This window comes from Panthera leo, chromosome C2 (assembly GCF_018350215.1).
Source record: "Panthera leo isolate Ple1 chromosome C2, P.leo_Ple1_pat1.1, whole genome shotgun sequence".
Classification (NCBI taxonomy): Eukaryota; Metazoa; Chordata; class Mammalia; order Carnivora; family Felidae; genus Panthera; species Panthera leo.
Window position 1 is genome coordinate 60,980,477 of NC_056687.1, and position 19,348 is coordinate 60,999,824.

At 35.5% G+C, this 19,348-nt stretch overlaps 1 protein-coding gene across 4 annotated transcripts in view; it reads right to left on the minus strand.

The window, feature by feature from the left end:
• Positions 1-19,348, minus strand: part of ZBTB20 (zinc finger and BTB domain containing 20) — a 764,386-nt gene that overhangs the window by 594,718 nt on the left and 150,320 nt on the right. For all 4 annotated transcript variants that reach the window (XM_042954830.1, XM_042954828.1, XM_042954831.1 and 1 more), the window contains exons 3-5: positions 19,290-19,341; positions 8,667-8,723; positions 5,351-5,416 (exon numbers count right to left, since the gene is read on the minus strand). The gene's annotated coding sequence lies outside the window, so the exon portion shown is untranslated. The remainder of the gene's footprint in view (positions 1-5,350; positions 5,417-8,666; positions 8,724-19,289; positions 19,342-19,348) is intronic.

The window sequence follows — 19,348 nt, forward strand, 5'->3', positions numbered from 1 at the left end:
CTAAGAAAATGTGTTGCCAGGAGACCTGTTCTAAAAGAGTTACTAAAGGAAGTTTTCCAGACAGAAGGAAAATTATACTACGAAGAAACTTTATACAAGAAGAATAAAGAGAAAGCAATAGAAATGATAAACATATCAATAAAAACAACAAAATTGTTCTCTGCTTGAGTTCTTTAAAATATGCTTAGCAGTTGAAAGTGAAAAGTGTAACATTATCTAATGGGGCTTCAATATATGTAGATATAATAGAGTACAATAACTGCAAAACTGGGAGAGTAAACAAACTTATATGGTGGCATGATTTCTACATTCTACTTGAAGTGATAAAATACTGATTCTAAGAAGACTACGAAAAGTTAAGTATGTATATTGTAAACCTTACAACCTTAGAATCCCTAAAAAACTACACAAAGATAGTCAAAAGCATAATTAATAACTTACAGTGGAATACTAAAAAAACATTCAAGTAACCTGAAACAAAGCAGGAAATGGGAAATGGAAGAATGGAAAAGAGAGGGAAAAAAACAGGAAACAAAATATAAGAGGATAGACATAAATTCAAACATGTCAATAGTTATACTAAATGTAAATGCAATTATTGATACACATTCACACTCTCTTACAGTTTCCTGGGCCATATATGTTACGGAGGAAGTAACCATGGTACTGCGGTATGGATTAATAAGAGGGTCTTACTTTAGAATGATCTGAGAAAGTTGCTTTAGAGAGGTATTTTTTAGGCTGAGACCATTGAGTCAAGACAAACCCACCCAAACAGTGAGTTTAAGAAGTGCCAGTTCCAGTCTGCTTCAATAATATGCTTAGACAGGGACGGCTGGATGGCTCAACTGGTTAAGTGTATGACCTGGACTCAGGTCATGATCTCGCGGTTCATGAGTCTGAGTCCCACATTGGGCTCTGTGCTGACAGCTCAGACCCTGGAGCCCGTTTCAGATTCTGTGTCTTTCTTTCTCTCTCTCTCTCTCTCTCTCTCTCTCGGCCCTCCCCTGCTCATGTGCGCGCTCGCGTGTTCTCTCATGCTCTGTCTCTCAAAAATAAATAAACACTAAAAAAAAAAAAAACGCTGAGAAAAAGTGAAAGCTGAATAGTTGCAAGTCTCTTCCAAAGTAAAGGATTTATGGCACCTCAAGTGCATTCAACAGCAAATACTATTTATTAGAAGCCTGGGAGAAATACCAGAGGAAGAGATACTGGATCCTGGCTGGAACAACATCTTGTCAAGCTGGGTAGATCCTACCCTGCTTTGACTAATACTAGGGAACAAGGGGGGAAAATGTGCTTTCACCTGCAGCTGCCATTGCTGCAGACAAAGCTCCTTTACTATAGAAAGGCTAAGAGTCATTCCAAAGGAAACCACTTTTACCATAGCAGATAAGTGGGAGTTTTGGACTGTGCTTCATATCCCACAACTATCCCACCGGAGCAGGTGGGTCCAGTACTACTGCCACTATGGTCACCTGGAAGTTAGAGGTCAAGCGTTCAGCCACTCACCAGCCCGGCCTAACTAGTACAATAGGATGAGCCATCCCATGACTCTGAATGAATTCTGACAACTCCAGCTCCAGAGACTCCTGGGCAAGTCCCTAAATGGCAAAACCAGCGACACTAGCTGTGCCTCCTTCTACCTACATGGACACTCTAACTAAAAGTCAGAATATCTATCCATGTCCTCTTTTGAGGACCAAAAGAAACAAGAAACAAATTCCTGAGCTCTGTTCATAGGGTTCACCAGATCCTACAAATATAAATCTCCAATTCATTGCTCAAGCCATTCTGTAATTGTCACTGGATCAACACAACAAAATCAAGGATGAAGCTAAACCCTGGCTTTTTCAGTCAAGCCGGTGAACAAATGCTCATGAGAATAGCACGTGAACCAGAAGGATGACAGCAGAAAACTGCCCATGCTCAACTCACCTCTGTGTGACTAAATGCCGTTCTGCCCAGTTCCTGATGACTTAAGAGAGCAGGGTAGGTATCTTGGATAGCCAAATAATCATCCTCTGCTAGGAAGACATTAAAATCACTACAAAAGCTTTTTTTTTTTTTCCAATTAACCTTTCCCTCCCTCAGCTGAGAACTGTGGACTAGATTTAATTGGTACAAGCACTCCAGGTGAAGGACATGAAGAAAATTAAGGCTTGCCATTAGTAACTATGTCCCTTAAAAGTACTCTGAAAAGCCAATATTCTGACAATCTTCTAAGAAGCCAAGAATTTGGTTAACTTTATACAACCATGATAAATTGGGCACCACACCAAAACATGCAGGCTACTTGGCTTCACATTTTCTTCAATCAGCAACATGCAAGGGCAAGGAGGCCCAATATGGCAAGTCACCATCCCACAGCTTAGGGATGACCCACTTTGACAGGAAGAGCAGAGTCTTTCACACTCATCTCACTGAATCTTGTTCACTGTAATGTAATACCACAGAGTTCCTAATATGCACCACAGAGGCCACTTTGAGTCTTTGGATCCAAATGCTGTGAGGGAAATGAAAGAGTGCTCTCAGTTTTTCTTCCCTCACTGTCATGACAACAGAGGACAAAGGAGGCTATCAGGCTTTATACCTGGATGGTTGGCACACAGGTCTAGCCTCTCCTAAAACGAAATTTGGACCATAGTCACACATGGAAATTTTGAGCTCTGCTTAGGATAAAAGGAAACCAAGTCACAATAGAGCAACACTTCAGTTATTCTGTCTTTATCCTGCTCTTACCAGGAAATGTAGATCTCTGCAACACCATTTTTCAATTTGTAGGGTATACCATTAGTGGTCTTGAAATTAAGGTAGTGGGTTGTAGACTTTCAAAGAAAAGGAAAAAATAGCATAGGATAGAATGTAAAATATTTGTAGGCATCAAGCATAGGAAGGGTAAATAAATACTGTCTTGTGAAATTTTTTGTTTCATTATATATATATATATATATATATATATATATATATATATATGTATATATAATATCTGTGTGTACTAGGTTATGATTTAATTGTATTTCTTTCAGATAGCTACTATGAAAATGTCTAAAAACTACTGCTATAAAAGATACCTGATTGCCCAAATAGCATTTCTCTACAGGAATGCTACTGGCTTTGAGAGCTGGCCAAGTCTCCTTCCTAAGTAATCAGTTCACATACCATAGAACTTAAAGCCATCTCTTTGCCCTACCCACTAAAATACAATAGTGCTTCCAGGTCATTGTAGCAACCACACATTTCTGAATGCTACTCCTGAGGTGATGTCACTCTCTGTAAAGAAATATGAATCCACAGACAAAAAGGTTGCTAGTTCAATTCATACTTGATGAGAAGCAAGTGTTTGCAAGTATCCTTTTCTATCTAGAGCTTGACGTCCAATAGAGATCACTTTGCAGGCCTTTAGCTGGGATATATACAGCTGCTCTAACTACTTCTGCAAATTGTCTTCTGTTCCAAGCACCCATCAATCTGATACTAAATTCATTAGCAAAATAATATGAAAAGAACACAACATGCATTGCTATTAATGGACTTCCACGCATGTCACTCCCCACACAATGTACTAAAATTGGACTCTTCTCTGAGTGCCTCCACACTAATATCTGTGCTTTTCAATACATAGCATTTCAGGAGAGAGATTTTCCCTAAAGCTAACCAAGATTACTTATTTTAAAAGCTCCCTTTCAAAGCTAAACTTCAGGTATTTTCACCATCAATTTATGTTGACTGAGTATTTACTCCTTGGAGGATCTTCCACAGAAAAGATCCATAGAGAAATCATGGTTTCTAGTCTAAAGAATTTATATTGTAATATTTTTTAGAGTCCAAATATTTCTTACTTCCTGTGACTGACTTTGTGTGACAGTGATAAACAGCTCATAATGCTTCATCTGCCATCCTTACCCACAGAATCAGGGAATAGTATAATATACAAAAAATTTTAAATGAAGATGGTATCAGCTGGTAGCTTCCTATTGGAGTATAATATTTACATTTTCACTTGAGTTGGGGAATTTTTCTCATTTAGAACAGAATCAAGTCTTTATTCAATAGATTTTAAGCTTGAAATAATAGACATTTTGAACATATCAAGAGAAACAGTCTGAATTTATAAATAACCCAGAGATGGTAATCTTACACTTATTTTTTTTCACAAACTCTCCCATTTCTGGCTAGCTTGGAACCAAACTATGTGTAACCATAATTTAAGGAGACCCAAAACTAAAAGTCATAAGTACTCTTAATTATTCAGCTATTTTCCTTCCAGAACCTAAGAGGAAATGATCTCTCATTTTCTCTGAAGAACACTAATAGACAATTAATTAGAGATAAACAAGCAAACCTTAAAGGAGTGTATTTATTTATTTATTTGTAATAAATTGTCCAACGTGGGGCTTGAACTCATAACCCCAAGATAAAGAGTTGCAGGCTCCACTAGATGAGCCAGCTAGACTCCCCAAAAGGAGTGTTTTTAAAACAGAAAATCACAAAGGTTGTTCAAACAATTACTTTTTTATACAATAAAATGTCAAGGACTAAAAACGTGAGCACAAAGGAAGAGAAAAGTGGAAATAGAGACTATCACACTATATGTTTAAATGATAAAATGAACAAAGAAATATGAGAGAAAGACCATTTATTTTTTAAATGGAAAGATTGCTCAGATGAGTAAAATTAGGCCACGTAGTGGAAGGCCGGAGGGGATAATCCAGGTAGATTACACATTGCAAGTGTTTAGTAAAAACTATCCAATTGGAGAAAAAAAAACCTCCATTAGATATTGCGTAAGGAACCTAAGTAAGGAAAATGAGGCCACATTTGCAAGAAACAGCAACACCAATACGAAGTGTGTTTTCTCTTGTTGTTGTTTCAGTTCTTTGGTTTTTTGTATGGCAACGTAATAAATTAACTACCAATAAGTAGGAAAATTTAAAGATTAGTTTTACTAAATTGATAACAAAAATATGTAGGTAAACACACACACACACACACACACACACACACACACACACAGAGTAGGAAAACATTAAGTTGATTCCCACACCTCAAATATATTTAGAGCACAAAAATTAGTAGATTCTAGTTTCAAAATAATGACAAATACAAAGGTCATTTTAAAATTAATTAATAAGCTAGATCTAGATCAATCATTAGCATCAAATGGGCACCAACCAAAAATAAAACTGTGCTGTGAATATCTAACTTAATATGTACTTAAAGTGGCCATTTTCACAGAGTACTGAAAGTACACTGGCAATGTCAACCAATCACACAAAACAGGTTTAAAAGCAATGTGGGTAACCAAACACAAACAAGGGAAATATGTACAAAAGTGTAAGATACCTACAAAGCTTACCCCCAGGAGTTAAATGAACACTTCACACCTGGACTTCTGGTGGTATTAAATGAATATCTGCAAGTATAGAAACCAGAATACATAATCTATTCAGATTGTCAAAAAGTTTTTGATAAACTTTCATGGCAAAACTGTCTAAAATATTTTTAAGCAAACATAGAATTAAGAATATGTATTTCCATAAGCATGGAATTACCTTAAATAAAGGAAGCAATGTGTGAAATGTAGATGTGGAAAAGACAAACATTTTTATATAAACTTTGACTATAGAATTCAAAGTGTCATCTGAATATCCTTTAGACTTTACTAACTTCTTCAGATTGTAAAATAGCAAACCACGGCATCATGAAATCTTAAAGAGCTGGGATGGCTCCCCATATACTACTGATTAAGAAACTAAGATTCTGGGGCACCTGGGTGGTTCAGTGGTTTAAGCACCCAACTCTTGGTTTCATCTCAGGTTGTGATCTCATGGGTTCATGGCTTTGAGTCCCACATCCGGCTCTGTGCTGACAGCATGTAACCTGCTTGGGATTCTCTGTCTCTCCCTCTCTCTGCACTTCCAGTGCTCACTTGCTTGCTCTCCCTTAAAATAAATAAATAAACATTAAAAAAGAAAGACACTAAGATTCAATGAGGATTAACAACTGCCCAAGGTTAAAACATAAACATCAGTAAGATTTTATAAGATATACAATTACAACCAAAGTTACCATATGAGTTCCCCTATGGGCATGTGTTGAATATTACACATTACTTAGTAATAAAGAATAAAAGAATATGTATTTAACCATAATCTTTGAAATGCGGTCCTCCCAAAAGAACTTTGAAAGAATTATGGTACATTCTCCAAAAACATCTCAATGTGTTGTGGCTACAAAGATGCCCCAAATGCTGGGCATCAACAGAAATGCTTTGAATCTAACCTTGATAATTACCAACATTCAATAGCTGGATATGGAGACTAAGACTGCAAACGAGGTATCAGGGAATAATAAAGAGCATAGGGAAAATATCAGGAGAGTATGAGGCCATGGAAAATGAGGGTGCAAAGCATTTCAAAAAGAAGGAAGTGTGACTACTTCCACAAGGTCAAATGTCCAATGAGATCTCAATAAGAGTTAGTTTGTTGAAGTGATAGAGGTCTCTGAAACAGACAAGGTGAATTGACTAATGTATTGGTGAGGAAATGAAAACAGACAGGATAAACATCTCTGGAGAAATGAGTGTATTTGGGAAAAGAGAGAAGGTAGTAGCTAATAGCATTTTCTATCTTTTTATAAGTGACACTAAAACTCACAAAGCCAGGAAACTGACTCATTCATGACTGCTCCACCACCTTCCATATCTATTTGATTATTATGTGGTATAGATTATATCTCCACACTCTTGAATATATCATCTTAACATTCATCTTCCATTGACTTACCAACAGTGATAGGATATCCAATCTCCTTAGTGTAGGATTTATGGCCTTTTTTAATCTGACCAACATTACCCATCTAGCCTTACTTCTTACTTCCACACTAAGACACAGATGAATCAGTCAGGCTTTCCCATTCCTTTGGGCTTCCTTGCATACTGTTACGTTTTCCCAGAACATTCCCCAATACGGCCAGTGCCCCCCTCACCTTCATGTATCAAACTACTATTCACCTTTCATACCTCCATTCAAGTATTATCTTTATGAATTCTTCCTTGATCTCCTACTATGTTCCCATAGTAACTTTTTTAGGCCCCTCTTAAGTTATTAATACTTACAGAATTCTACTATATTTGAGACCTCTGCAGCCCACAGGTCTCTTGAGAGCAGCCACCCTATATTTTCATCTGTATGCTTCACAAATAGTTAGCATTAATAAATGTTTTTAAGTGAATGAAAGGATGGATTTGTTACTAAAGACATAGTACAAACCCAGAGTATACTAGCTTTAGATGAGGTCATAGGTGGGATATACATAATTGGCTACTAGGGGAAACTAGTGATTTGGGAGTCACAGGTGAACTTATTTCCTTGAAAATTTTATGTATTTGAAAATTAGGATGAATCATATTCTGATATAAAAAAAAGTTCACTGAATTACCTTTCAATTTGGTGACTCTCTTCACTGACCTCAGCTTGTCCACATTAAAAACAAGAATCACCTAAAAATGCAGTACATACCTGCAAAATCCAAAGCACTAACGAGGATACGAAGTTATAAATAATACATTCCTTGCTCCCACACTTCATAATCTGGTGTGGGATTTAAGAAATGTGAAAATATATACTGCTTTGAACCACTTTCAGTGCTGATTAGGCAATAAGTGCCTTATAAAAATCAAGAAAGGTATAGAGAGTGATCCTGTAAAATAAAGGGTTTGGTGAATGCCCCCATAATGAGAAAACATTTCATCCTAGAATTCACAGCCAAGGAATATCCTGATTCCACACAAGGATGATCTCTATCCTCCTGCTTAGAGGTAGTAGAATAGCCACAAATTAAATCACTTTGCCTATCCTTCTAGCATCCTATTTAAACTGTATAATAGAAATAATTAGAAATTAAAAACAAATCCTTTTTCAAAAGGATTCAGTTTAAGTGTTTTATGGTACAAAACAGTTTCGTCCTTTCTTATTGCTGTGCAGGATAGATGAGTGATTAAAAAGAGTTTAATGATTGTGTGTGTGTGTGTGTGTGTGTGTGTGTGTGTGTGTGTCTCATTCAGAAAACTTGGCGTTCTTTTACAAGTGTTCATTTTTTTTAATGTTTATATTTTTTTGAGAGTGAGAGAGACACACACACACACATAGAGGGAGAGAGAGAATCCCAAGCAGGCTCCATGCTATCAGCACAGAGCCCAATGCAGGGCTTGAACTCATGAACCATGAGTCAGATGCTTGACTGACTGAGCCACCCAGGCACCTGTTGCTTTTACAGGTGTTTAAACCCCAAAATTAGCAGCCCCTTTGTCTTCCTTAACATTTATATGTTATTAGGGGGTTTGTTGTTTTTTTTCACTGAACCCCCAAACTCAGTGTCTGTTAACATAAGATAGGAAGATATAACAGAGGGTACAGGGAAATACTGCAATAAAAAAATCTTTATTCTGTTCTCTCTATTTAAACTTCAAAGGAATGATAGCAGCTAAATTATCAATTTCTAGTATCTTGGCTCTTAGACAATTGTCTACACCAATAATTGTCAACCTGAGGGGGGTTCATTTGAAAAGACCCCACAGGTGGTGATTCCACCTCTACTCCCTCCACTTTGAGAATCACTGTTCTTATTCAGGCAGCTGATGCATTGCAACTGTAGTGACTCACCCATTCTCTTTTCAACAGTGTTATTTTTATTCTTTGGACTTCAAATTTTATCCCAAGCTGTAGAAAAAACAAAAAAACAAAAACAAAAACAAAAACATGACCACTGGTCAATATAAAAGTCCAGGCCCAATGATTTTAAGAGGAGATTCAATATTACTCATAATCATGCTTTTTTCACCATAATTCCCAGTCAGACCTGTCATAAGCCAGGAAAGAAGGCCTCAAAAGAACTTACTCAGAGCTTCTCTCTATTAGGATGGAAAATAAAAGGCATCCGGTTTGCAGTAGGGCTATCGACCTTGCAAGACTTCTGCATTTTGGTTTAATCAGAGATTTTCCAGAAATCTAAAATGATTATGCATCTTAAAAAAAAAAAATAAGAGAACCATACAGCTAACTAGCTCTGTAAACAAAGAGAAAACAGTGATCTTAAGAGATGCCTATAGGCTCACTGTTTCACATGATGAAATGAGAAAGACTGGGTGTGGGGGGAAAGTCACAGAAGTCTTGGATCATTGGAATTGTTCTAATTGATGAATCTTCTTCAAGGAAAAAAGTGGGCTCCATTTCTGTTTTTAACAATCCAGAATGTCTGTAATAGTGCAACTAATGACAACCTTCCCGTTGTTCTCACTTAGGAGGAAACCCTATAATAAGAGCTTCCCAAAATGTCAAATAATACTTGTCTCATAACAGGGCTTCTTTGTTCATTCACCATGTCTCTTTTGATATGCACAGATAATAAAAGTTCATGTAAAACTAAAGGTAATATAGAGCAGAAGCCAACACTAATTCTGTATAAATATGTCTGATTAATAAGAGTGCCATTGTTATGGTTATTTCGTAATGTCACGATTGTTACAAGAACAGAGGATAGAAGTACTCTTACTCTCACTGTTTTTGTTCATCCTCTGTCATCCAACCAGTTTGTGAATTTTTGTTCAATGGGGGAAATGAAGGATAGAGTTTCGTCCATTAATTATTTCTGTTTCATTAGTTCATCTCGTGAGCTGTGAAACTAGCTTTAAATTCAGGGGAAAAAATTAAGGGTTTTATTCTAAAATTAAACCTCACATCCTCTAAAAAAAAAAAAAATGAATACATGCTCCGGGCTTAATACATGCTCTAGGCTCCCTTTTCCACATGCACAACAACTATATTGCTCTGGTGCTCATGAGCTCCTGAAAGATAAAATTTAGCATGACAGCTAAGACCTAACTAGGAGCCTAATATGTTAAACCTAAACTATGGTTTAATTCTACAACCATAAGAAAGGTTTTAGGTCAGACTCAGTTCCATGAATTAGAAATGCACCCTGGTGAAGTAATAAGAAAGTCCAGAAATGAGTACAGAGTATGGTTCCTTATTGGAAAGGAAATAGGAAACAGGTATTTGAAAACAGAATACGTTCACAGCAAGCAAGACAGGCTGACAGATTTTGAAGACAATTCTGAGGCTGGTAGATAAGTTTGTATTGTCATTACTTTGCTTTTCTCTTTAAATTCTTATCTCCCAGATCCTGGCCTCCCCTCTTGGGGCAGCAGCATAATATAAAAACTTAACAGTCGATCTTAAATTTAGCTGACATTTTTATATCCTTCACAACATACTCTTTAGATTGCACCCAAGAAGGAGATTATTAAATAGTAGCAGGAGACCAGTTACCAGACCATTTTGACTGAACAAAAAACAGCACTATGCCCTCTTGCTGACAAATCAAACAACATTTATATAATCATTATAATCAATTTCATAAGTAAAGGGCTATAAATGACTGGGGGGGTGGGTATGAAAGAAATTCTATTTCTCCCAAGTCCCTTCATCGACTCCTCAAACCCTATATTAGATTCAGCAGTGGAGGGAGCTACGCATGAAAAAGAGAGGACTCAGCTGAACTGGAGTCTCCTGTGAAGCAGATTCTGTCAGTCAGAAGGCAAGGACACATTTCTGTGATTATTTCAGCCTATTTTTTTGTAGTAATTAGCCAGAGTTCCATTTTGCTGGGGCTGGCATCGCTCACAGCTCACTTATTTTTTTTTTAATTTAGGCTTTTCTTTCCTTTTTATAAAGTAAATTTACATATTTTCAGTCTCTCAATCCCTTCTATGTTTTATTTATGAATATAGCCCTTCTTGGTGGTAACTTTAATGTGAAAGAGGTAGTAATTAATGTCCCAATCTGCTAGGTTAATCCCTTTCCACACTCTCTACAGAGAAGTTTAAGGTAAGTAACAGTTTACAGTCAATATTAGGTTTAATTATGCTTAATGAGAGTTAGTGTCTCTGTTTACTAACTGCATTTAGGTGTGTGGATCCTAGATGAGTTTTCCCTTGGCCTCATTCTGATTTGTTAATAGTGCCACTGTGTACTGTATACTCAGTGCTTAAATCTATAAAGCTGCTTCTAGAGAACAAAGCAAGTAAGGCACCTGTTTCAGCTGAGACACCATTAAATGAGTGCAGCCTGAATACAGCAGCATCTTTCTTTGGGCAGGGAGCTATTATTTTATAATGCTTTCCAAACAGATCCATTTGAGAGGCTAATATTGCCTAAATTTCAGATCCTGGGTAAGTCTATACATATACAAAGCTGTTTCAAACTAAGTACAATCATCAATAATGGTTACTATAAAATCATAGAGCATTAAACACTCTTAAGACTTCATGTTATTTCACATGTGAAGATCTGAAACTGCCTTGACAAGTCACTGGTTTGTTCCTCTTTTTTTTTTCCTAATAAATGTTTTTTGTCTTAAAGTTGTACTTAACTTTATGCCTGTAGGCATACCAGCATATAGAACACAACATTTATTTCCTTACTGAGCTATAGAAATAAACACCAAAACAAGTACTCAGACCTAAAGGAAATCATGCAGTGACACAAAGGAAACTTAGTACACATATTTTTTAAAGGATCCCTTTTTGCTATGTTTTTGTTGTAGATAAATTCTGAGTACAACTGATAATATAGTTTCTCTGATTCCCTTGATAGACAAATCAATTTAAGAAAAATTTATTGAATACCTGGTCTGAGATAAACACAAAAATGAAGAAGGCATATTCCCTTCCCTCAAGAAGCTTATCATCTGAGAAAGGAGACAGGCATCACTAAAAACTAACTATGAGACAGTGTTAGAAGTGTTATACTTACGTGAGCAAATGTGAAGGAAACACTGAGAAAGTATGTGTTGACTCTGTATTAGAGGGTAAAGACAGCATTTTGTGGGCCACATGAAAGGCCACAGCAGGCTGACTGAACTGTAAGAACAAAGGCATAAAACATGACAGAACATAGCATGTTAAGACAGCAAACAGTGCAGTGTGGGCAGAAAGAGTTATGTGCTTAGGGAAAGAAGGTGAGGCAAGGTGGGAAAAGCAGGAGAGGACTTTAGAAGTTAGGGGCTCAAAAAGTGGACTGGGACCTAATTAAAAATAATTTTTAATGTCATCCTGTACTAGCTTTTAAGTAATATGAAGAATAGGAAAAAGTGAATCTTTATCAAACAATGGTGAGGTCAGTATAAAACTTGAAAATTAAACTGAAATTTTCTCAGTCTACTGATCTCTAAAAACTATTTTCAAATTTAATAACTCCTATAATGTGTTTATAAGCCCTTAGATTGAGTTCAAAAAATGAATGATTTGCTATGGGAAAATAAAATTCCTAAAATGTGTCCATCTAAAAGATTGTTTGATTATATATTAATCGAAGCTAGTGGGGAGAAAAGCTGGTATTCATATCCCTGAGAAATCTGAAAATGATCAAATGTACTTAGTGAAATAAAAATTTGCTTTGAATTAGTTTCATAAATTTTTTACCTCTTAAAAATTCTACATTTAGTTGGTATATACTGCCTTTACTTTTGCTTTCAGAAAAAAAAAGAGGTAAACATTTCCTTAAAAATCACAAACTCATGGGTCTAAAAGAAAAAGAATACATTCTAAGCTATATACTTAATCAGAAAAAGATCCATACATCTGGATGTCTCTCTACACTTAGCTAAACAGACCTTTCTGCTATGTCCTTTTCAGAAAATCTCAGTACTCTGAGCTATGCACATCTGTGAAAACCACCTGACTAGTTTATATTCTTCTCCATCAAGCTACTTTGAACCATCTAGAGGACTTTCAAGTTACTGTCAGACACTGGCCACTCATAGGTAGGTACCCACTTCTGTACCCTTGCTTAAGGAAAAGAAAAAAGCCTAGATTCAAATAATAAAAAGGTCTCCATCACCGTGATAAACATACATAAATAAAAAGTCAGTCTCCTCCTGATACCAGAGTTATATAAAATGAGTCTGATCTTTGTGTTAACTCACAGGTTATTATAGAAAAATCTTTATGGGTATGTATAACAGACTTAATGTACTTGTAGAAATATGCATAAATACACTTGATTATAGCATGCTTATGCAATATATTATAGCATATTCAAATATAAATATATATTTATATTATAAATTAAATATATAAATATATATTATTATATATTATATAAATACAATAAATAAATATATATGTAAACACATACACATACATTTACATGTCAGCATTTATTCCTGAAAGTTAAAGAAAAAATACTTAAACTGTTTTCATAACACAAATTCTAACTGAAATAAAATGTCCTTTAAAAACTATAATTAATGGCTGCTGTGTCAAACAGTGAACCAAAGGGTCAAACCTTATAATTCACAGTTTGAGAGGTCATAGCTCAAATTATAACTTTAAAAAACTGATTATCTGTGAGTAATTTGACAAATCCATCTAATATACTCTGAATGCATATAAAATCTTTTTGAGAGTAAAAAGGATGTATGTCCAAGTGGACAGCTGATGGAGGAAATGGCCTTTTTACTGAACAAGGCTGAAGTCCAGCATAATGACTTGGAATGCCTTTGAATGAGCATGCAAGGCTTGAAGGCCAAACAGTACACACATCCAAAGTGAGCATAATGAACAATCTGATCAGAAGACAAAAATATTCCACACACATGTCCAAAGAGAGTAAGGAAAAATATACATTTCGATCAGCTACTATTTTATCACCATTACTATAACCCAATTAACAGGTAAACTCTGGACTATTAATAAACAATCTTTATAAGAAATAATATTTTGTAATTTAAAAAATACTAGAAATTTCCATGATTTTTCAACCTGAGATTTGAAAACACCTACATCATATATATTAAGCCTGGTTTACAAAACCATTTTATTTATGTTTTAAAGCAAATATTGCTTCATCTATTTTCATTCCAAGGCCACCCATCCCATAAAACATAATCTGAAACAATTTGGCCAACCTGCATTTTTAAAAAAAATTTTTTAAATGTGTATTTATTTTTGAGAGAGAGGGAGAGAGAGCATGAGCAGGTGAGGGGTACAGAGGGGGACACAGAACCTAAAGCAGATGCCAGGCTCTGAGTTATCAGCACGGAGCCAGATGTGGGGCTTGAACCCATGAACCATGAGATCATGACCCAAGCCGAAGTTGGACGCTTAACCAACTAAGCCACCCAGGTGCCTGTGCAATTTTTTTAATCTAGAAGTGATCTACTATTATTAATAAGGACAGTCATTGAAGATAATTTCTCCACTATAAATTCCCTAACCCACACCAGAATTGAGAAGTCCAGCAAAATAAGTCACTTAATTACATATCTATGTTTGTAATGTTTATTTATGTGTTTATTATATTTTCCTATTAGACGGTAAGCCTCACAGGAATAAGGACTATGTCTCTATTGTTTGGCAGTTATATCTAACACCTGGGATGTTCCTGGCACAGAGCAGACATTCAATAAGTATTTGCTGGAGGTAGGAAAGAAGGCATGGAGAGAAGGAAGATGGGAGGCCTATGGTTAGCAAACCTTCTCTCCATTATTTGTGTGGCAATGGGGAGAGAAATCTAAAAGCATGTACATTCTATTTGGTCAATTTACCTACCCAGCAATTCACTGATCCATCTATCTGTCCCAGAAACCAAAAAGATTTAAAACAGCTTCCAATGGTACATAGTTACAAGATAAAATAAATTAAATGGAAAATGAAAAATATGGAAATTACAGTAGGAAACAAGATGTTTATATATGCATACATGTAAAGACAATTAACTCATAGGAAAGGAAGGGAATTTATTTTCTCAATTTCTTCAGCTTAAATTAATCTTATTATAACCACTATTATAATGCTCTTATTATAACAAAACACTAAGAAAATATTTATTTGATCCTCATCTGGTCATACACTATAAAAACCACCACATAACCAGGTTCCTTATATCATAAGCCATACAGTCTATTGGAGGAAATAAATATTCAATTAAAATAAAAATGTAATAAGTAAGTTATAATAGTAAACACATAGGTTTGCATGAGAGAACAAAGCAGGATTCTTCTCTGGACCAGCAAAAGTGCTTACATGGTAATTGCTTTACTTTGATGCCACTATGTCCTATTCCCAGAGTCTTTTCTGATGTATGTAAACATTCCTGGCTCTTGATGTACAGGGAAGTATATACTGTCAAATGTTACTACTACAAATGAGGTCTAAACATGCAAATCACTATATCATAAGAAAACACACTTGAAAAACATCCTTTTTCTTATAAGTGAAAGCCTAACTCTGATTCCACTTAGCCTGGTAATGTGCTTCTGTCATTCCGTTGGACCAGCCCACACATACTGGGTTCTTGATAGGTCCTGGGCTCGGCCATCTGGCCCTTTATTTACTTAATTCTTTTTTAATACTGACAAGTGTATTAGTAACACTTCCTTGATCACTGGTAAATATAGAGCCACCACACAACCAAGATTTTCCCTAATTCTGAAAGTCACTAATTAGTTGTGGGTAGGGGTTGGGGAGTATTACAAAGATATGTTGAGCACTACTACAATAAGTAATCTAATTCCCAAGAAGAAAGCATGTTAATCTGCTTCCCACTTCATTAGAGGAATAAAAAACATCTTGTCATCACTAAAGGATACAAAGAGAGACCTGGATATTAGGGGGGATGGTAGATAGGGAGGAAGAATGAAATCATCATTTAGGCAAGAAACACAAATCCCCTACATATCTTGGACAATGTTCACGGTTTTTCTTGGTATCTTTTGACTGATCTATTTAGCAGTGTGTTTCATGAGTGTAGTTTATTCATTAATAAATACAAGCTTGCAAGGGAAATGAAGGTAAATGAATCCTATTCAGAGGAACTGGTACTTAGGTTATATAGTAGGCTACTCTGGAAGCTGCCTTAATCTTTTCAAACCAGTAAGGTCTCAAATTACTTGAGCTTGCAGAATAAAGCAGTGTAAACTTAAAGGAGAGAACACAATTTCCAAAGGGGCTAAAAGTCATTCAGAGAGAAGATATGGTCAAATTATAAATACTGAAACTGGAAATTTATGTATTTTAACTCCATTAGGAAATATATTTATTTTCAGGGTTTTTTTTTCTGTAGGATAAGAGACAGTCTAACAGATTTAATATTCCATAAAATTCTTCAAAGAACATTAGATGATCATTATATGCGTTAACACCAGCATCAAGTTTAAATTATCAACTCCAACTCCCTGAAATTAAAGATTCTAACTGTATAACATTAGGTCAATTGTTCTCATTTCTAGAAACAATGCAACATCAAGCAAGAGCCTTTTAAGATTATTTTGGGTTTTAGTCTATCTCCTTTGTTCATAAACATTTTTGGGGAAAGGATGACATTCTCTTATAGTACTCACCCCAAATAATTAGAATCTCAATGAGAAACTTATAAAACTGTGAATTGTGAGGTAGCTGTTAGTATTTCCTTGACCAAATCCCATTACTAATGAATAAAAGTTAATTGGTACATGCATGGAAGTAAATTGGTGAAAGGTAGATGAATATAGTAAGGGGGAAAAGTATGTTGTTTAACATGTAATTTAAGAATTGTCAACAAAGTGTGACATGTCTTATTTATCAGTATTTGCAAAAAGAAGAATAGATGTTTGGTATACAAATAAATGCAGGTATAGACACATAATAGAAGCTTTGTGTTACAGGGGAACTTAAACTTCTCTGGGCAGTGATCTGCTAAGAAGGAACAGAGACAGTTACAATGCAGTGATTAACTAGCTGACAAATCTATTATTCATGGCAGGTATGTAAGCAGTCAGGGCAACGATGTTGGTGGCCTCTACTCATCAAGCAGCTTTGCCAGTACAGACTGGATGTCTGGAACCAGGCAATACACAAAAACAATAAAACCTATATCCAGCTAGAGGAAGATTCAGCACAATCCATCTCCAATTTTAAACAGTACTAGAAATCTCCATGCAAGAATGTTTTCCCTTAGGAAAAGATGCTGACCAACATTTATGTCTATTTATCTTCCTTTGCAAAGCAACAGGCCTGAAACACCTATGTAGAAATTCCCAACATATTATCCCCAAAAAGCGATTTTAACATTAGTTGGCAGAAATTTCTGTTGATAGGTATGACCATCATGTCGTTATGTGAACAGATGGTCAAAGTGTGTCCATTTCACTGACAGTGTATTATGTGGGTTTTTTTTTTATCCCTGAACAACCAAACCAAACAAAAGCACAACACAGAAGAGGTCATTGTGCCTTCCCTCATTTGGCTGGCAGCTTCATCTGTGAAATATGAATAAAAAACCAACACAGACTATAATTCCTGTGTAGTACCATTTCTGCATAACATTTAATCGAATATTTAAGTATTCATATCCAGAAGTCATCCTGACGTTTGTGAAGATGGAAAAATACACGGAATCTTTAAAAATCTTTTAGCTCCATGATCTCCAGTAAAAGAAGAAAAACAGTCATATTTCTTGTTCTTTAGTTTTGTTTTTTTTTTTAATCTAACTGACAGTTTATAGGAAAAAAGGCAAATTAAAACTCTTTATTGGCATTCAGGTCTTTTAATGAAACCTCAGGAAAAAAAATATTGAAAAAAAGTAAATCCCTATATTAAAATCTATTTCCCTCTGAAACAGAGGTGCTCTCCCTTCGTATATAATATTCTTACTGAATAATTTCTAAATATTACAGCTGAAATGTTCATAACCAAATGAATTAATAGTCTAACAGATATCCAATCACCAATGACTACATCTTATACCATGAGATCTTTTAAAATACACACACACACACACACACACACACACACACACACATTGCTGTTTGGATGCTTAATATGGTAGCTTCACCTCTGTAACTAACCTAAAATAGTTTACCTTGATTTTGTGAAATAAAAATAAATAATATTATGAGGAAAATGAGAGATTGAAAATTCAGAATATATTTCTATCTATAACAGCTACTAGTAAAAACAACAGCTGACAATTATATTGCCAAAATGCATCTACACATGTGGCTGTAGAAACTTATGTGCAAGAATACTGCTGCTACCCACCTTCAAAAAGGGCTGATGAAGTACGAGGTTTAAGAGTACATGTTTCATATTTCTGTAACTTAAAATATTGCCGAGTATTAATTTTTCATCAAGTTGTCATTTTCTGTGACATTTGGTTTTATTAATCAAGGCATTTATCATTAATTTGTAGAAAATATCGTAATTAAGCCAAATAAAATAAAATCCTTAAAAGGTTAAAATTAGAAAGCAGGTGAATTAGAACTTTGACATTACCCTGTTGACATACTGGAGCATTTTGAAAGTATGGGAATCAAGTCTTTGCAGTGAGTTTGGTGCCTCAATCTTGGGGCTGGCTGGTTTTTAAAAATGTTATAAAGATTTGATTTAAAGCTCTCTGACAGTTTTGACATTCAGGTGAAAGTACTGCTGCTGCATTTGGAACAATTTGCATATCCCACTGCTAAACGGAATGTTTGAGGTGTGCACTGGTGTAAAGAAATTAAAAACAAGCTATCACACATGCTTAAGTGTATGTATTCACAAAACTGATGGTTGGATTGCAGCGCCCCATCCCCCTCCAATGTAATCCGTGATTTACTCTTCTATAATAAATTACCCTACCATGTTATTCTCGCTGGAAGATCTAACCATGCATGTAAGAAGCAAAGTAATTACAGCCCCCTCTTGTCTCAGAAACCTTCTTCAATCCCTATGAGCTCTTTACACACAATGCAGCAACACAAGTCTATTGTAAACTTCTTGCCTGAAATTCTGGACTTCTGGCTATGAGTAGCCACTAAATCTCATCTGCATGGTTTCCCGTACAGTTTTGTTGCCCGCAACAAATGCATTTTATCACTTATAGTTAGTTGTAAAGCTCTTCCTGAGGAGGAATGGGTGCTGACTTCTTGGGTTTGAGCCAATCTATTTAAGAAAAGGGCAAGGTAAAAAATCAGAAGAGTTCCCAACTGATTTCAAAACCAGGGAAGGGCCATCATACATTCTCACAGAGAAGGAAGAAGAGGTATAGCAACACCCAATTAGGCTGAGACATTCTGAGATAACACAAGCATTCTTCTTTTTTGACTTATAATTTTAGTTTATTTTTAGGTAGACATAGAAAAAGATATTTAATGTGTTAAGGGGCAATAAAGGAAAGACCTGATATAGTAAACCCAAGACCTTAAATATTACGAAACTTTTCAAGAAGATAAAACCCATTCAAGAAAATAGCACTGGACATTACCTTCAGCCTTCAGAGTCTCAAAGGGCAATTCTTAATACTTCTTTTTGTGTGACTGTAAA